Source organism: Salvelinus sp. IW2-2015, linkage group LG32 (genome assembly GCF_002910315.2).
Source record: "Salvelinus sp. IW2-2015 linkage group LG32, ASM291031v2, whole genome shotgun sequence".
Taxonomy (NCBI): domain Eukaryota; kingdom Metazoa; phylum Chordata; class Actinopteri; order Salmoniformes; family Salmonidae; genus Salvelinus; species Salvelinus sp. IW2-2015.
The window spans coordinates 19,728,195-19,734,194 of record NC_036871.1 but is presented as its reverse complement, the minus strand read 5'-3'; the positions used below and the strand labels follow the sequence as shown (position 1 = coordinate 19,734,194).

General features: G+C 37.3%; 1 protein-coding gene across 2 annotated transcripts in view; it reads right to left on the bottom strand.

Annotated features, from left to right (window-relative positions):
- LOC111956730 (COP1 E3 ubiquitin ligase) overlaps positions 1–6,000 on the bottom strand; it is a 36,208-nt gene that overhangs the window by 6,750 nt on the left and 23,458 nt on the right. The gene's annotated exons all lie outside the window — the stretch shown is intronic.

Sequence of the window (6,000 nt, the reverse complement as noted above, 5' to 3'; positions counted from 1 at the left end):
TAATGATTTTAAATATTAAACATGTCATTTAGTAATATAACTAAATATCATAAGATAGTGTTCTCTACCTTGCACAAAGAGTGATTTCAACATAGTAATTAATTATTTTTGTATTTTATTGCATTTTCTGCTGAAATTCTCATTACTGCAACCGTCCAGCTGTCTAAGTGTATGTTATGTTGTAATTTAAAAACAGAGTAAAATGAAAATATTCTGAAAAAAATAAATGGATGTTCTAGACGTTTTCAAATGACAGAAAAAATATGAACTGAATATTCATGTATAATAATAAATGACAAAATTGTGGAAAAATGAAGTGTCTATGACTGATGTTCTCATCCTCCGCAACATTTTTGAAGGACTGTTTACACACAGAGAATTTTAAACAAAGTTTGATTTTGAATGAAGCAACACATCTGCCAGTACCATCAAGATGGCTACCAGGTTAGCAGATCTCTTTATATTTCTCCAGTTAACAGTTAAAAAGATTCTCGTCAGACTGCGTACACAACATAATTAATTATCATTACAGATAGGTTTCCACATTTAGAAAAACATTACATTTAACATTTTCTATGAAAATATACTTCATTAATGTCTAATTATGTACATTGAGTAAACATTTGCTTAGTCATCATGTCTTCTCTATTGTTAGCAAAACATGCTAAGGTTCCTCATCCTCCGCAACACCATTCTCACTTACCGCTGCAATTTAAGGCCAGTTGCKGTAGAGAGAACTTCTGTTTCGGTAATGAGAATTTAATCATACAGACTATATTTTTAAATATATATAATAAACTATTAATTTAAATATTATTTACTAATGGTTGATATTTTGCTTTATGTCCTGTTTAATTGCAGACAGTCAGCAAGGGACAAAAAGAAAGCTTGAGCAAAATTCAGAGAAAACATTTACACCAACCCAGAACTGCTGGAAGAGTACCAAAGGAAGGAGAGAGAGRGGTTAGGGGGTGGAGAAGTTACGGCAAGAGTAATTAACTTTTATAAATAAATATGTCTATAGGAAGCCTATGCCCTCATTCAGTGTCTATAGGAAGTCACACATCCACCACACACACAGTAAGCCATTTAGTTTGTACTATAGGATGTCCATACAGTCTAAGCTAGTCATTCCCTACTATAGGATGTGTACACACAGACACACACAGTCTGTAAGCCATTCAGTCTCTACTATAGGATGACGTGTCCATAACAGTAAGATTTTTCCCATGTTTGAGAAATGCTCATTTCATGTCATGCTACATTTCCAGTTCCAGATATCAAAAACGAAATGGAAATTGTAAAGTCAAGAAAACTCAAGATCTGACAAAGAAGCAACATGAAAAGAAGAAAACAGCTAAAAGAAACAGCTAAAAGCTGTACTGGACATAACACCATCAAGCGAGGAAGATGATACACTTCAACATGTCCAAGAAGCAAATGAAATTATTCAAAATCTTCAAGAAGACACAGCCTAACCAAGAGAACCTCAGCAGGTAAAAGTCCCTGCCATCAACTCAACTCAATAAAGAAGAGAGACATCTCTACAGACACCAGGACCAATGAAGACATCTACCCCAAAGGAATAACCCCAAAAGAGGAACAGAAGAAAGAAAAACACAATCAAAATTGAGGTCAAAGCTGTGTTACACAGAAAAGAAGCTGCTGGAGAGGACCAAAGAGATGGTCAACGTAAAGGAAAGACTGAAAAGACTTAAGATGATGGCCAAGAGGAAGCAGGTAATTGTCAACATAGAAGGCAGAGAGGTCCAGAAGAAAACTACTAAGAGAGGTCAGAGAACATCACCCAATAACAGCCAGAGAAGACTAATGCGCAAACTTGTTAGCCACTTCCTTCATCAAAATTCGAAAAAAGGGCCAGATAGTGTCTGTTACGGCTCTCTTACGGAATATCTTCATAGAAGATTTCTGTCCGTCAAGGCACAAYATTTCCAAGCCTTATTTATTTAAACTTAAGCCATTTTGGATTGGCCAGCGAAGAGTCACAGACAGAGAAACATGTGCTCGCATTAAAACTTTGGCTTGAAGATAAAGACGCTGCATCAGCTTGGGGTCACAGAAATATCATCCCCAAGAGACACTTTTACAGGCCAGTGTGTGTAGTGATGATGACGTGCTATTCTAATGTTTATGTATGTGTTGTTTTTGTGTGTTCTCTGATTTTAGACTACAGTGGCTTGCGAAAGTATTCACCCCCTTGGCATTTTTCCTATTTTGTTGCCTTACAACCTGGAATTATAATATATTTTTTGGGAGTTCGTATAATTTGATTAACACAACATGCCTACCACTTTGAAGATGCAAAATATTTTTTATTGTGACACAAACAAGAAATAAGACAAAAAAATTGAAAACTTGAGTGTGCATAACTATTCACCCCCMCAAAGTCAATACTTTGTAGAGCCACCTTTTGCAGCAATTACAGCTGCAAGTCTCTTGGGGTGTGTCTCTATAAGCTTGGAACATCTAGCCATTTTTCAGGGCAAAACTGCTACAGCTCCTTCAAGTTGGATGGGTTCCGATGGTGTACAGCAATCTTTAAGTTATACCACAGATTCTCAACTGGATTGAGGTCTGGGCTTGACTAGGCCATTCCAAGACATTTAAACATTTCCCCTTAAATCACTCGTGTGTTGCTTTAGCAGTATGCTTAGGGTCACTGTCGTGCTGGAAGGTGAATCTCCGACCCAGTCTCAAATCTCTTGAAGACTGAAACAGGTTTCCTCAAGAATTTCCCTGTATTTAGCGCCATCCATCATTCCTTCGAMTTCTGACCAGTTTCCCAGTCCCTGTCGATGAAAAACATACCCACAGCATGATTCTGCCACCTCCATGCTTCACTGTGGAGATGGCGTTCTCGGGGTGATGAGAGGTGTTGGGTTTGCGCCAGACATAGCGTTTTCCTTGATGGCCAAAATGCTAAATTTTAGTCTCATCTAACCAGAGTACCTTCATCTATATGTTTGGGGAGTCTCCCACATGCCTTTTGGCGAACACCAAACGTGTTTGCTTATTTTTWATTTATTTAAGCAATGGCTTTTTTCTGGACACTCTTCCAGTAAAGCCCAGCTCTGTGGAGTGTACAGCTTAAAGTGGTACTATGGACAGATACTCCGCTGTGGAGAGTTCCTTGGTCTTCATAGTGCCGCTTGCTTGGTGGTGCCCCTTGCTTAGTGGTATGGTAGACTCTGGGGCCTTTCAGAACAGGTGTATATACAGTTGAAGTCAGAAGTTTACATAAACCTTAGCCAAATACATTTAAACTCAGTTTTTCACAATTCCTGACATTTAATCCTAGTAAAAAACACCTCGTCTTAGGCCAGTTAAGATCACYACCTTATTTTAAGAATGTTAAATGTCAGAATAATAGTAGAGCTTTTATTTCTTTCATCACATTCCCAGTGGGTCAGAAGTGTACATACACTCAATTAGTATTTGGTAGCATTGCCTCTAAATTGTTTAACTTGGGTCAAAGGTTTTGGGTAGCATTCCACAAGCTTAAACAATAAGTTGGGTGAATTTTTTCCCATTCCTCCTGACAGAGCTGGTGTAACTGAGTCATGTTTGTAGGCCTCCTTGCTCGCACAGGTTTTTCAGTTCTGCCTTCAAATTTTCTATGGGATTGAGGTCAAGGCTTTGCGATGGCCACTCCAATACATTGACTTTGTTGTCCTTAAGCCATTTTGCCACAACTTTGGAAGTATGCTTGGGTTCATTGTCCATTTGGAAGACCCCTTTGCGACCAGGATTTAACTTCCTGACTGATGTCTTGAGATGTTGCTTCAATATATCCACATAAATTTCCTACCTCACGATGCCATCTATTTTGTGAAGTGCACCAGTCCCTCCTGCAGCAAAGCACCCCCACAAAGTGATGCTGCCACCCCCGTGCTTCACGGTTGGGACGGTGTTCTTTGGCTTGCAAGCCTCCCCCTTTTTCTTCCAAACATAACGATGGTCATTATGGCCAAACAGTTCTATTTTGTTTCATCAGAGGAGAGGACATTTCTCCAAAAAGTCTGATCTTTGTCACCATGTGGGTTGCAAACCGTAGTCTGGCTTTTTTATGGCGGTTTTGGAGCAGTGGCTTCTTCCTTGCTGAGCAGCCTTTCAGGTTATATCAATATAGGACTTGTTTTACTGTGTATATAGGATGCACCAATTGAGTCTCATAGCAAAGGGTCTGAATACTTAAGTACATACGTTTTTAAATTATTATTTTATAAATTTGCAAAACATTTCTCTAACTGTTTTTGCTTTGTCATTATTGGGTATTGTGTGTGAGTATGTGTGTGAGTTGCGGAGGAAACATTTTCTTAAATCYATTTTAGTCTGTAAAGTAGGAAAATGTAGAAAAAGTATACACATATATATATATATTACACACACACACTTTTGTACCTGTTTCCTCCAGCATCTTCACAAGGTCCTTTGCTGTTGTTTTAGGATTGATTTGCACTTTTCGCACAAAAGCACGTTCATCTCTAGGAGACAGAACGTGTCTCCTTCCTCAGCGGTATGACGGCTGCGTGGTCCCATGGTGTTTATACTTGCATACTATTGTTTGTACAGATGAACGTGGTACCTTCAGGCGTTTGGAAATTTCTCCCAAGGATGAACCAGACTTGTGGAGGTCTACAATCTTTTTCTGAGGTCTTGGCTGATTTCTTTTGATTTTCCCATGATGTCAAGCAAAGAGGCACGGAGTTTTAAGGTAGACCTTGAAATACATCCACATGTACACCTCCAATTGACTCAAATTATGTAAATTAGCCTATCAGAAGCTTCTAAAGCCATGACACAATTTTCTGGAATTTTCCAAGCTGTTTAAAGGCGCCGTCAACTTAGTGTATGTAAACTTCTGACCCACTGGAATTGTGATACAGTGAATTAAGTGAAATAATGTTTCTGTAAACAATTGTTGGAAAAATTACTTGTGTCATGCACAAAGTAGATGTCCTAACCGACTTGCCCAAACTATAGTTAGTTAACAAGAAATTTGTGGTGGTTGAAAAACAAGTTTTAATCACTCCAACATAAGTGTATGTAAACTTCCGACTTCAACTGTATACTGAGATCATGTGACAGATCACGTGACACTTAGTTAAATAAAGTYCACCTGTGTGCAATCTAAGACTTCTGAAGGTAATTGGTTGCACCAGATCTTATTTAGGGGCTTCATAGCAAAAGGGGTTAATACATATGCACGCACCACTTTTCCGTTTTAAATTTTTTGAAACAAGTAATTTCTTTCATTTCACTTCACCAATTTGGACTATGTTGTCAATGTCCATTACAAGAAATCCAAATAAAAATCGATTTAAAGTAGCAAAAATACCAAGGGGGTGAATACTTTTGCAAGGCACTGTATTGTTTGTTCTGTACTTTGAAGCACTGCAAAATGAAATTGATTGAACTTGAATCCATGATTGTGCCAATATTATCTAATTTATTTTCTACATCAAATTGTATAATGTTTTTAACCATACCTCAGTCTTAGTATACTTATTATCATTATCGAAATCATCAACCCCATTTTCGAAACCTATGTATCATTATCGCAACAGGTGTTAATTTAATGAATGGAAAAATAGTAGTTTGCTTTTAACTGCATGTGCAGAATATCTACGTTATGTTCTTCAGGCTTGCCACATTTTGAAAATATGTCAAGTTTCAATGAAATATCAAAAATATTAGGTTGTAGATTGCAGAAGGTGTTGCGGTAATGAGAGGAATCAGTCAAAATCAAATAAAAATGTTAATTAAAAAAAAAATATATATATATATAGTTAAGTAACTGTGCATGACTTTAAAAAATGATTATGTATTAGCTTTCCTAATGGTCTTGATGTTTTCAGACCATTGCCTTAATGAGATTTTTAAGGACTTGTTTCGGGAAAATATGTTCAAAAGGTGTTAAATTGTCAGTAAATGTTTATAAATTACACACTTCAGACTTCAGACCTTGTTATTAATGTC